At 36.3% G+C, this 14,884-nt stretch overlaps 1 protein-coding gene and 1 long non-coding RNA gene across 4 annotated transcripts in view; one reads left to right on the top strand and one right to left on the bottom strand.

The window, feature by feature from the left end:
* LOC117574052 (furin-like protease 1) overlaps positions 1-14,884 on the bottom strand; it is a 164,208-nt gene that overhangs the window by 140,268 nt on the left and 9,056 nt on the right. The gene's annotated exons all lie outside the window — the stretch shown is intronic.
* LOC127566233 (uncharacterized) lies at positions 12,636-13,511 on the top strand. Its single transcript, XR_007955509.1, has 2 exons — positions 12,636-13,055; positions 13,184-13,511. It is a non-coding gene; the product is annotated as an uncharacterized LOC127566233 (long non-coding RNA).

Raw genomic sequence — 14,884 nt, 5'->3', positions numbered from 1 at the left:
ACAACTGTGCATGTAATTAGCATGACAAGCAAATCACACGTTTCCTGCATGCGTGACTCAGTAATCCCTTTCCCCACAGGATTTTCCTCCGCCCCCGCCCTTGACTCGAAGACTACTTTGTTCATTTGTTTCGGTTTGTTCTCAGTGCTCATGACGAACTAATCAAACGGACAAGCGATTAGTAGAAGTGTCCATCAGAAGACAAAAGACAAACCCTAGCAATATCAATCCAAAAACCCACACACACACACACACACACCCTGATAACTGTCTGAGAGTCGCAAGTTCCGCTCTCAGTCGCCTGACAACAATTGTAGTGGCAAATTGTACGGGACTTTTCTTTTTGGCACGCAAAATCCTTAATTACATCCGTTTGCAGTCAGCGCGTGTATCCGGCATTCTTGCTGCCGCTGCCGCTGCTGCTGGTTGGAAAAGCGTTTGGAAAAACGTTGCGGGATAACCGCAGCGAACAACACGTGGATGTGGATAGACGAACCGCAGTTGGCATCTCTAGTCACGTTGCCTACCAGACGCAGTCAGCAACCCTCACACTGTCTCATCATCATCTCCTTCCACCTTCTATCTTCCACCTCTCTCCACTCTCTATTCTCTCGACAACAATTGCGCTTGTCACCAGCTGTCCACAGTTTTTCCACATTTTCTTCTACTACATTTTTCGCACGTATTGTCCGGACTTTGAGTGGCTGCTGCTCCTCTCACGAACAGAAGAAGAGCAGAGAATCATCCACTAACGCACCCCCGCCGTCTCATCCCCCTATGCTATACATACATATAAGGCTTTTGTCACCTTGTGCACATCGTACTTGCATCGCATGGTCAGCGTTATGACTCTTGCTCCGCGTTTGTCAAGGGATGGGAATGTAATAAAAGCGACTAGTGGAAAGAAAGGTTAGTGCACTCTATCCCATCCATCCATCTACATCCACTAGGGCCGTGGCCCGCTGACTTCATATGATTAAATTGCTTAATTAGAATGCATGTCCGGGACTGTGGAACTCCGGAGTCCGGACGGACATGGGGAAATTGTTTTATAGGGTTTTGCGTTCATGGCATATGCCACGCCTTTCATTAGTTTCATAAATTTCACTTTATTGTTATCAAAATCGATAGCTAATTGAATTCGCTGATAACTAAATGACATTTTGATGTATACTTCGTGTAGTTGTGTGTGTGTGTGTGGCGTGGGAGGAGTATTGCCTGTGTAAATGTCACAAACACGACACGTGACATCATGATCGAAAATATATCATATATATTTTCTATATCATAGCATACATAAGTAATGGTCAAATCATAGAAATTTTTACAATTACAATTAATTATTAACATTAATCTGAAATGTGTTAAGTGCACATTAATTTGCAATATGCAAATTTTGTGTCAATTATGGTTAAATTGTTTACTGTCACTGAGATTTATCCACATGCGGCCTACAAAAACAAACAAATCCAGATAAATAATAGCCACAAATAATAAATAAATATACACATAAGTCTGTGCATCAAATCTAAATCTGTTTCGCTTTTACAATCAGAAATTAAAGTATTGCATTTGTGAAATACCCTTTACCAACTATTTTATACTTAAAATGAATTAAAATTGTAGAATAAATTGTTGTCTAACGCATTCGTTAGTTGATTAAACGTCACATATACCCAGTGTAATAATTTAAAAAAAGCGAAATTAATTATGCAAATAGAATCGATAGCGCGACAATGTTCAAAACGCATTCAATTTAACAACATTTTTTAAGGCAATAAATTTGCATACCAAATTAATTGATTAATGAATAACTCTAAACAAAAACTTATAAACAGAACTTAGTGAATGGCAACCAAAAAAAAAAAAAAAAAAACTAGTTTTATACTTATTGTCGGCGGTCGTGTGCATGTATTTTTCAGTTGAAAATTGGCAGTTCATTAATTAAATTTAAGCAGAGGAAAAACTTTTGCAGCAAACCGAATAAAACAAACAAATAAACCAGAGAAACAAAACAGACAAACAAACAAGAAAAGCAACACAGAGAGAAACAAACAACAAACAACAACAGAGAAAAAACTAACCCAAAGCCACATAAATTAAGCGACGACCCGCAATGAACCCGCTAAGCGACCCCAACGACGACCCCGTTGATATGATTTACAGGCGAGCCTGACAAGTCTGGCTGACCTCCCCCACCTCCTCTTCTATCTCTCTCTCGCTCTCTCTTTCTAAAACCCCAACCCTTAACCCTGAGAAATGGGTTGTTTCTGATACAGAGAATTGGCTGGTCTCTTCAAATGCGTTGCCAGTTTTCCAGCCGACGGCTGTTGATGTTTTCATAAAACCTAATAAAGCTTTCATTAACATTTTTGCGGCTAACTTTATTTTGACTTGTGCATATTAATAATGTGGCAAGGAAATGCCCCAGACAACCCGACGCGCTGTTGCCCCTAGATGTTGATTATAATTTATACCCTCTGATACATTAAGTGCACGAATCGGGTATGCCCAAAAAATTTCCATTCGATACTATAATTGTACATACCATTTAAATAATAAACTTTACATCAATTTGACAAACACTTTTTTGAATACACTTGCGAAGAAGTATCTTAAAGTTGAGTTGAAATTTCCTGCTGCTTATGATACAAATGCTAATGATAACGATAATGATAATGATGATGCTTGCCGTTGCCGTTGCCGCTGTTGATTATGAGCGAACATCTAAAGTCCAAAACAGGAAGCAGAGTTACGTTATTCACTTTGTCTATTTGCTTTTCGTGTGGCCTTTGAATACTTTTGCAACTGCCAACAAATCGCTGGCAATTAATAGCAAGCGGAAACACTAACTACACATTTTCCCTGACCAGAGTTGTCATTTTTTTTTTTTTTTTTTCTCATTTTAGTATTTGCTAATTTCACGGCTTTTGGAGGCTGATAATTGCAATTGTCAAGTGCAAAAATCTTCCCATATCATTAATTTTAATGAACTGGAAAATTTGACATGCAAATTATTTTATATGTCGCACAATTTGCGGTTGCGCTTAACTAATAGTTACAATGGCCACTCAGATTTGTGGGAAATTATTAGAAATTTGTCAAAAGCTTTGATTTTAATACGAAAGAGTTTTTTGAATGAGTTTTTTAATGAGCAACACAGAAACCAAAAAGGAAAGTACTTAAAAAATACAAGAAAACCAAATAGGTATGAATTAATCCATATTAGATTGATTGTAGCGTCTCCATCAAAATTTCCTTTATATGCAAATTAAATGGAAAGTTTTTCCCTTTCCATAATCCGCTAGAGGTTGAGCAAGTTTCCATTCATCATAACATTAATATATTATTAAGTTTCCCTTTAGTTGCAAAGCCACAAATTATGCAGACTATTTTCAGCTTTTCAGATTACCAGCAACTTTTCAAATCGCTCAAGCTTATCGCATATGCTTGTCTTATCTTCGAGTTGATTCATTTTTTGACCTTCGCCTTGCCAAGCGTTTAGCTAAAGAGTACAAATTATTAAAACCAGCAAGTTGCCAAGTTTCAGCTACCAAATTATATGGTCCAAAATAAAAAAAAGAAGAAAAAACAGGTATTTTCGTAGCGCATTCAACTATGTCTGTGTAAAAATAAACATTATACAAAAGTCGTTTGTATTTCGCGTGATATGTTATTACTTAGCAGCCATATGCTAATTGCTACTGCCCGATCTCAAGTTGACTGGCGGCGCATATTACAAACTGACAGCCGGTAAACGTTTCGGCAAGACGATTTTAGCGTTAACAGATTGCATTATTATCTGGCAAAAGGGAGTTCAATGGCATCATTTATTTTTGACATGGGACAACAAATCAAGTGCGATATTTGACACAATCTCGCGCTCTTCTTCACACTGTCCACCTTACCTCTCGCCGCCTCTCGTGTTAATGACTCGACCAGCTCTGAGGGAAGCTCTTGATGATTATGCAGTTTCACAGATTTCTTTGCAGTTTTGCAGCGGCAAACAAATTGCTTCATTTTTTTCTTTTTTTGTTTGTGTTGCATAAAACATAAAGGAGAGGAAGTTGAAGTGGGTGTGCGTGTATGTGGACACACACACACATACACAACATCTTAAACCAAGTAGAACAAATATCATTTACAGCTTTTGACCCACTTTTATTTTGCAGGCCGCCTTTCATAGGAGACCAACCAACAGCCAGCGGCGACGACTCTTCGCGACGTGTGCAACATTTTTGCCTATGAATATAATAGTAAAAGTGAATGAGGTTTTCTCTTCTTCACGCTCCTGCTCCTGTTGCTGATGTGTCCTCCTTCCTCCTTCTACTGCTCCTTCTCCTGCTCCACCCACTGTTGTCTTTGCTGCAGGCAAAGCAGAGACTATGCCTCAGCATGAACCTCAGCCGCGAGGCTTTCTGCAACTATTTCTTTTATGACGTTCGCCTTTTGCGGCACGGCAACTGCGGCTGTCGTCGTGGCTATTAAATTTCAATTATTGTTACATTTTTCACACACTTGCAACACGACTGGCGACTGGCGACGACAACCGCGATGTGAAATGGCAATGGGAAACGCAAAAATGGTGAAAATTGTGGAAATTGTGCAAATGGGAAGTGGAGCAAGTGTCGTTTGGTTAACGCAAAGTTTAAATTCATTGATGGCTATTGCACATGATGTTGTTGTTGTTGCTCTTGCTGCTGCTCGCTGTTGTCACCATTTGACATTTGCATCTCGTTGTCGCTTTGACATTTGTTGCATTTATTTCGCATATGCCAACAGCGGAAAAAGAGGAAATTCCGATGAGAGCAACTCGACTGCGTTGTATCACATTTAACATGCCGCTAATAAAGAAAGCAGCGCGAATTTGTGAAATCGTCATGCCATGCAATTATCAATAGCGTGCAATAATCGATAATCGGGTAATTATCGAATGTGATTATCGCTTTAACTCGAGTTTCAATTACTAATCTTTTAAATTAAGAATAACTTAGATAAACATAACCTATACAAAGCGAAAATTTATATATTATAGTTACACGAATAATTAATAGATACTAAAGAGTACTTAAGGTGGTCAACTATCGATACACTTTAAGTGAAAAAATGTATGTTTCAGTTGCACAAGTATTTAATTATTACTCAAAATTTGAGGTGGGAAACTATCGATATCGCTATCGGTACTATCGATAGATGACTTGAATATCAGTAATTTGATTTGTAAATGAAGATCTTTTTAGTATTTTCTACTTGTACTATTGTGTTCGTAATTAAACTTACTATCGACGACTATCGATCATCAATGGTGCATGGTTAACTGTTTTTATTTAACCTTACTATCGATGATCTATCTTTAGATAGTTAGTGATTAGCTATCAAAGACTGTCGATCATCGCTTCATCTCTTCTCAAGTTACTTATTGTGTAAACATTTCCTACCACATATTGTTATTGTTGAACGTATACTTGTTATTATACGTATAAGTAACCTTTAATTACAAATAACAATCTAACAGCTTAAACAGAAGTTAATGATTCCTAAAACTTTGCAGAAACTCGTGAGCCAATTTGGTTTTGAACACATTTAAATTATGTAGCAGAAAATGAATAATGCGCAACATTCTAAAATCAGGCAAAGACTATTACAAATTTAAATGCAGAACAGTTAAATCATTGGACTTTCTAATACAATTTGATAGATCATCGCCAGCCAAACAATGAACGGCCAAAATAAAAAAAAAAAAAAAAACAAAGTTGTTCAAGCAACTTTTGTGGCTCACTGTGTCTTTGAAAGCAACATGGCCCAGACCATTAGCTCATTAAAGCCAGCTGCCAAGCAACATAGCAAAACAAAACAAAAAGCAAAACGGCAACAACAACAAAAACAACAAACAGAACACCTCAATGGCATTTTAATTGCAAAACTTTAACGACAACAATAGAAACAACAGCAACAACAGCAGCAACAGTTCAGTGAGCCAAGCTGACCACCAGTTTCCGTTTTGGCCAACTATTGTCTAACTGGCTTCTGCCTCAAGTTGTGCGCCTTCTTATGCTTTTGGTCTTATTGTTGTGCTTGAAATTGATTTGCTGTGTAAAGATAAGTCAATATTTTATTGTTTTATTTGATGTAGCTGAAGTACGAAAAAGCAGAGCTTATTTCACATTTATTGTTTCGCCACTGCCTCACCTAAAGTTCTTTGTTGCTTTCCGTGTTGTTGTAAACCGATCGAGCGTAAGAAGGTGAAGTCAGCCAAAGCCAAAGCAGTTAACCTATAAAACGACATTTATACACACATATCGTATGTATATATCTCTATATATAAAAGAGTTGTTACAAAAAAAAAGCACCAGCTGCAGACGCCTCGAAATGCGACTAAAAAGTTGCTGACATTTGGCTTAACCAATTGACGACGATGCAGTTGCCGGTTTAGCATGGATTTTCTCTCATTATCTCTTTATTTTTTTTTAGGTTTTTATTGTTTCTCCATATGGTCAGAAAATGAACACTAAAGAAGTGGCAAAATTTTACGGAAACTAAAAAAAAAAAAATTTATTGATTTCAGGTTTTTATGTCTGACTTCTAACAGCTATAAAATTAAATTAACTTTTACTACTCTAGGCGTTTTTATACCTTTGTTTAAATTAAAAATGCTAAAGTTCTCTTAGAAATTAAAATATATCGTAGAAGCAAATCATATTTGGACTGCGAAGATTATTCAATAAGCAAGCGTAAATTTTGCGCAAATATTTATCCACCAACTTTCATTCCTGATAAATCAATCAGTTTTGCAAACAATTTGTTGTTTATCATGGTCCATAATAACTCTTGTCATTGTCCCATTCAGCCAACTCTTTGATCATTATGAAAATGTACAAGAGGATAGCAACATTCATCGAGGGATGCGTTAACATTAAAGCTCAAGTTAAAGTTAAAGCTGAAGTTGTACGAACTGGCAAGAGAACCCAATAATTTGCAAGAAAAACACTTGCAAACTTCTTAGAAAGGCATTTACCCAAAAAAGATGTTGCAGCTGTCCAACGAAAATTGTTTGCTCACCTGCAAAGAAAGAAAAAAAACGAGAATGAAAAATTTGAAAATAATACCAGTCGTACAATTTAATAATGTGATAGAATATTGAAGTGTGTGCAAAGCCGTGATTGCCTAATAATATGTACGTAAACATGCAAGAAAACTGTGAAGGGATTTTATTCCTGGAAAACAAGAACCACAAAACCATACACAGACCCTCAACTAATTAGTTTAAACAGCCAAGTCCAACTGAAAGTTGAAGTTGAAGTTGGATTGGATTGGATTGAATTGGATTCGAGTGTTCGCGGTCTGCCTGAGCTTATCGCGAACGTGTAATTTAACTAAATATGGATGCATGAATAAATTCAATGGCATAATGAAGATAAACGCACAAATCCAGGACCACAAGACGACTCCAAAGAAGCAGCAACAAAGCGAAACCACAACCGAAAATGGTGTTAAAGCCAGACTACTAAATACCCTCTAATAGCTGAAGCTATTTGAATTATGTCAACAAAATTGAAGCTTGTTATGATTTACAAAATTCATTTAATTCAAGTTTTTGATCATTTAACAATTCAAGTTTCAGCTTGAAATGGTTGTGAAGTTCGTGCATACCCATTGTTGGCTTTAGCTATTGGCAGGATAGCGAAGAACAATAAAGTGGCAGGCCAAAAGATTATCGTGGAACGCAGACGATGAGCGTCTGAACTGGCGGCAACTTTTGGACCACGACAAGCTCATTTGAGCTGAAAATCCAAACAAAGGCATATTTAAATGTTTGGCAACATTTTGAGCGAAGGACAAGACAAGACACGCAATGCAGCAGCATGAGTCGAGGAAGAATAAGAACATCACTGGCAGAAGCTGGCAACAGCAGGAGCAACACAACAACATCGAAAAGCGATGTGTGTGCGTGCGTGTGCGTGTGTGTGTGTGGTTGCAGTTGCAAACTCCTTTTCGCTGTTAATTTGCCAAACAATTGGCAGATAGCCAAGGCAAGCAGGACGACCCCAAACCATAAAAAGCAAAAAGCCAAAAACAACAACTAACAAGTCAACCAAAACATTGCTAGACGGAATGACGACGCGCCCCAAGGCGCTCTCTGCTGCCTGCTGCCCCATTGTTGCAAGTTATTGTTGCCGTTTTTCTTCTTGTTGTTGCTCGTTGTGCTGTTGTGCTGTTGCTGCTGCTGTTGCGGTTCTTGTTGCAGTTGCATATTTTGGCGTGCACGTTTTGCTTGTTGACTGTTTTTGTTGCTATTGCTGTTGCTGTTGCAGTTGTTGGCCAACAAATATGCCAAGCAGCAGCCAAAGACAGCCTCAAGACCAAAAACGAGTTGCGCCACGTCCCGCTGAATAACAAACATAGCAGCGCCAACAACTTCCCAAAGCTGCAAACTTGATTTACAAAAACAAGAAAATTCCTCCCAAAAACTATGCCCAAGTCGAACTTTTAATGCTCTGCAGCAAAAGTTTCTAGTTAATAATATTTAATAATCTTGGTAAAAAGTAGACTTTCCTAGAGCACGGAATTCGTTTAGTTTATTTTAAAATTTATATTTGCATTAGACTTTAATATAAAGCACTATTCGAATACCCTTACAATTCATTAAATGCCATCAAAGATATCACAACGATTTATTATTGTTACCCAATAGTTAAAACTTGATCCAACGATTAGACAACATTTAGCTGGCTAGAGAATTATAAGCCAAGTTTTCGACTGCATTCAGTTGTCGGTTTTTAGTCCATTGTCGGCTAATGAATTAGCTTGTCAGAGTCCTTTGTCAAGGGTATCAAGAAAAACAAACGACAGTCAAGTATTCCATTTGCCGGCGCTGTAAAAGAAACTGGTTCCCCCTGGTTTTATTTTTTCGTGCTTAATCCCGGCATTCTTTTTGGCCAGTTCGTGATTAACTGTGGACAGTTAAAGGCACGAGACGCAGATCGAGAACTTCGACCACTTGAAGGAGTTGAAGCCGTTCAAGCTGTTCAATGTGGCGACTGCGTCGATCGCCACAGATTTGCTACATGTAACTCAATCGCTGGCGCTGATCATTAGGCTTTTATGTTGCGGTTGCCTCGCCTTGCCTCGCCTCGCTCTCTGGCCAAGTTAACTGCCTGTCTCTTACCGTTTCGTTCTGTGTTCTGTTCTGGCCGCGTTGCCTGTTTAAAAGTCGATTTCAAGTTCAGACAATGGCTGCGCTGATTGATGCGACTCATCAGGCACAGACAGAGCCAAGAGCCTGAGTCAGAGTCAGAGCACAGAGCTCAGAATTGTGGCGCTATTGCAGTTTAAACAATGCCACATTCATGTCTCAACTCGACTTGGCAACTCAAATGCGAACCGCACTAACTTGGCTAAGTAGTTTGATTCGTGGTCATGAACTTTACTCCACACACGTACATAAATTCGTTGTTTCTTTTTTATTTTTTTGGCTCTTGTTCTCTTGCATTTTGTTTTCGCCTTTTTGCCAAAACTAATGACTACAATTTTTGGGGCGTTTTCCGTTTTTGATGGGTCGAAGAGAGCGAAGATTGATTTTTCGGGTTTTTATGGAGTAGCAAATCAAGCCTTTTGGCTTGGCGCCGCCGCTCCTATATTATATATTGTACATACATACATACATATATACGAAACGATGAATGGCCAAGATGATTTGATTATTTATTCGACGTTCTGTTTGCCACAAAAATCAATTTGACGACGAGAGTATTTTTTTTTAATTTTGTACGTGACTCCGAAGCTAAACGGAGAATAGGTTAGTTAAGACAAAAAAAAACTACAACCAAGGAAAGAGGAGTAAATGAGAAGGATGTTAACAATTTTAGTTTTCATGAGAAAAACTTTGGATCCCAACTGCAATGAAACGAGGAGAATCATAACTTATAATCACTTTGCTAAGTGAGATTTATAGGAAAATGCATGCTCTAATATGTTTCTTTATTGTTCTCTAATGAATCTATAGTACACCAAGTTCATAAAATTTCCTAATAATTTAGTTCTCATTGAATCTCTGATAATTTCGAATATTAAAATAGATTATAACGCATCAAATTAATGACTACATGAGCACTAACAATGACAAATTACAGGAAGTTCAACAAACCTCGACAAAATTTAAATAAATTAAATGTACTATATACACCGAAAAAAGCCAAAAGATTAATCCAAAAATAAAAAAAAACAGTATGGAAATGAAAATAATGCACATGAGAAGATACTCTAATAGAGGCTGTTCTCTGATTTTTATACCCGGCATCTGTAGGGCAGAGGGGTATTATAACATTCTGGCAGGAAAAGTATATAAAAGGCATAAAGAATATATGTGTATGTATAAATTCGTATAAACACGACGATATATGCTGTATACCTATTTTTGCGGTTCTTGTTATATCAAAATACCATATTTACGTAATGGTATACTTTAGTATTTTGTAGTATTTGTAACAGTATATTAATTTGGTATAGTTAAACAATAAAATCATAATATTTGATATACGTTAGTATTTTGTAATATTTTAGTATATTAATTTGGTATATTTAAATAATAATACCATACCATTTGGCATACTTTAGTAGTATTAGTGGTATATTTAAATATCAAATTGATATTATCAATAGCATACTAGCTGATATATTTTATTATTGTATAGTATTTTTCAGTATAATAATTTGGTATATTTAAATAATATTTCGTACTATTCTGTATACTTTAGTATTTTATAATACTTTTCAGTATATTAATTTGGTATATTTGAATAATACCACACTATTTGTATCTTAATGAGTGTAGATAGCGGGTATCTCACAGCCGAGCACACTCGACTGTCGATTTCTTGCTTGTTTTGCTTGCGCGAAGCACGTGGAAATTGCGCTGACCAGAGACCATAAAGAGAGCCACCAAAAAGATACTCGTACTCGCATCTGGGATGGGCTCTGCTCATGCTTCGCATAAAGCATGTAAATCACTGACGCGCAACCAGCGAACAAGCAACGCAACAAATTTAACACATGAAAACGAAGCCCCCCAAAAACACAAAACAAAAAAAAGTGAAAAACATAGTAAAAAACAATGTGTAAGTGGGGTCAACAGAGCGGGTCACAGTCTGTGGCAACTACTTGAAACATTTTGTTTGGTTGAAGTTTATTCTTGTTGCTGTTGTTATCGTAGTTGTTACTCACCACTTCCGTCAAGCGAGACAGACGAGTGAGGAGTGAGGATTATAAGAGAGAATACAACGCAACGAACCCGAAACTCTTTCGGAATTAACTAAAATTGCTTATGACTTATTCATAATTATGCGTAATTATGTTGATGCATACAAATTAATGACACTTCAATTAGGCAGCAGCAACAATAATAATAGTGGCCACCGCACAATGCAATTTTATAAAGCTTCAGCAACAACAATGAAACCAACATCAGCTCGATTAACACTTATTAAATACTGCAAGAGAGAGAGAGAGAGAGAGTGCAAAAACAATGAGTTGATTGAACACTTGAGACTAGTCGAAACTTTAACACCCTTTCGTACTTGAAAAATTGTTCATTCGCACATCAATGAACATCGATTAAACATTTAAAAAACTTTACCAGTATGTAAACTATATTAAACACAAAAAAAAATAATAAAGAGAATGGCGTGCTCTTTAATTATATAATATAACTAACTACCAAATAATATAAAATATTTTGTACATATTTCAACATTATGATCACATAGTTCTAATTGATAATTTAAATAAACTAATACAATTAAACTAATTTGTAAAGATATTTAATTACATATTTGTAGAAGACACTGATTCATATTTTCAACATTCATTTCAATCTAAAAATGCTGCGACTGTTATTATACACTTAGTATACACTTAGTAGAATAACTCCTTAGACGACATCAACGGCGACATTATTATGAAAGCTATAAGAAAATTGCATTTTCCTTTTGCTCGCTATTTCGCAAATGTTTTTATTGGTTTGATTTCTTTTACTGCTCGCATTTAGTGTTCTCAAGTAGTAGTAGTAAATTATAGAAACACATTATCATTATTTACAATCGATATGCTTAAAGTTTTGTCACAGCATGTTAAAAATTGATTGCTTGTTTTCATTGCGAAAAAACGATATTTACATTGCGAAAGAAGCTTTACAGTTCATTAACTTCACAATAAACGTTCTATAACTAAAAAAATTGCGAAAGTCAACTGAAAACTTGACTTTAACGACATTAACTTTGTTCCAAATACAAAGAGTGATAAAAATAATCTCTCGCTTAAAAGTAGAAAGAACAGAAAGGACTGAATTTAGATATAATCTTTAGTCTTTCAAGACTGATTTTAATATTTATTCATTAAGAGCGCTTTTAGAGCTGAACTGAAGAGACTTTGTTTAATCTACAACAATTAAAAATGTTGGTTAATTGGGTTAAATAGTGTTGTTGTGAAACAGGCAATATATATTCTTTATTCTAGGTTTTAATACCACAAGCCAATTTAGCTTCAAAAGTAAAATAAAATCCAACAATTAATCATAATTTTAAATGCGCTGAAAACTTTCTTAAATTGAGTTGATTTCAAGTGATTCAAGAATACACAAGTTATTTTCGACTAATTTTAAAAGTAATTACACCAAGCACTCAGAATAATAATGTCAAGTTTAGTTGTAAGTGGAAAAACAGTTCGATAAATTGAACAATCTGCCATATTTCAACTTGGTTGGTCTTAAAATACTGACACATGCAGTGAAAACTATTTGTCTTAGTCATCAGCTCACACAGCAATCGCGCTTTTTCGTTCCCCAATCGTTAGCCTAAATACGTGAAGGAAAAACTCATCAGAGATTTTCAACACTTGAGGGTCGCCCCGCACTCACCTCAAATGCGCCATACAATGGGCATTTTTCAAGTTTATTACTTGAACATTTATCATTGCATAGCCCAAACAAAATGGGAAACGAAATGAATTGAAATGCACTCAAGTATTTCAGGAAAAAAAGAACATATAAGAAGAACAACAAGGTAAGAAAAAGTCTGCTGAGCAACAAAATACCCAGTATTAAAACATGACTCTTTTTAATAAAATGTTTATTTTTCAATTAAGTTAGCATTTGAATTAGCTTTATAATTATGTTATATGTATTCCTTAGTCCTATCAACCAAATCCCCGTTTTTCAGGGTATTCCTAGATATAAATATATGCTGGAGTATATGGAGTACCACAAACAGAATAGAAGTCAAAGTTCAATAAGAGCAACAAGATCAAACCAAGTGGTTTTTCAATAATATTGCAAATGGTCGGAAGAGCTTTTGCTGGGCGGGGTCTTGTGATTGTAAACTACAACAAAATCAATGTAAACAAATCGCAGCCCACAACTAAGGTGTGTGCAAGTCTGTGAGCAAAGGGTATGAGGACTTTTTGTGGTGGGGGGTTCGGAGTACACCAAACAACTGCGATATGTAAGCGAAAACTAAGAACAATGTCATGCAATCAACTTTAGGCCAAGTGCAGTCAGCCAAGCAACACTAACAAAAACAGCAACAACAACAACAACAACAATACCACAGCCAACAATCAGAAACTAAAGCTGAGCAAAAATAAAAATCAAAACAACGCAAAAAAAAAACGCAAAAAGTATTGTAAAATGGGGAAAAAGAATAAACCAAAAAGTGAGAAAAAAAACCCCGTATAATGAAAAATGTTCGTCGAGAGCTTTTGTATTTTGTACAACGTCATAAGGTGCACAATTTATTGTTGCACATTGCACGTTGCACTTTTTATACCCGCTACCCATAGGGTAGAAGGGTATTATAACTTTGTGCCGGCAGGAAATGTATGTAACAGGTAGAAGGAGGCATCTCCGACCCTATAAAGTATATATATTCTTGATCAGCGTCAACAGCCGAGACGATATAGCCATGTCCGTCTGTCCGTCTGTCCGTCCGTCCGTCTGTCCGTCTGTCCGTATGAGCACCTAGATCTCAGAGACTATAAGAGATAGAGCTATAATTTTTTTTCGACAGCATTTGTTATGTTTGCACGCAGATCAAGTTTGTTTCAAATTTTTGCCACGCCCACTTCCGCCCCTGCAAATCAAAAAAATCGAATAACAAGCCTAATTTTAAAACTAGAGTTACGAATTTTGGTATATACGGTAATAACTATAGTAGTTATGATTCCTGAAAATTTGGTTGCGATCAGATATAAATTGTGGAAGTTATTTAAGAAATACTTTTGTATGGGCAAAAACGCCTAGTTACTAGGGGTCTGAGTTGCTTTGGCTGACAATCTGGTGTTTTGTGCCGTCTATGGTATATTTTGAATGCGGTACTATATCGATATACCACATATACCATTTGGTATATTTTTAGTATTTTTTGCAGTATATTCGGTATATTTTGAGAATAATACCGCAAAATATATTGCTTTTATTCAAAATGGGTAGCGGGTATCTCACAGTCGAGTACACTCGACTGTAGCTTTCTTACTTGTTTTCTTTCCTTTTTTTTTTTGTTGTGTGTGTGTGTGCCCCGCTTGAGATATATTTATTCTTGTTGCCTTACACCCGCCATCGATTTAGGTCTGGAGATTAATATGTATTATGCGATTGTTTTTGCCCCAAGTTTCGAATTGCAATATGTCGATTGTTGACTGGATTTGTACGCATTCCTGCTGTGCCAAGACATTATTTTAATTTTTTTCATGTCGAACTTGTCTCGTTTACTCGCTTTAGTCAAGGTTACTTTCGGATTGCGATAAGTTGGCGTAATTCTATAGGCTCAGCTGTAGATGAGTAAAGTAAATATGCCATCGTAATATATTCATACATGCACATTAGAAACATAATTTA

The sequence above is a fragment of the Drosophila albomicans genome, chromosome 2R (assembly GCF_009650485.2).
Source record: "Drosophila albomicans strain 15112-1751.03 chromosome 2R, ASM965048v2, whole genome shotgun sequence".
Lineage (NCBI taxonomy): Eukaryota > Metazoa > Arthropoda > Insecta > Diptera > Drosophilidae > Drosophila > Drosophila albomicans.
This window is presented reverse-complemented; position numbering and strand designations above follow the sequence as displayed.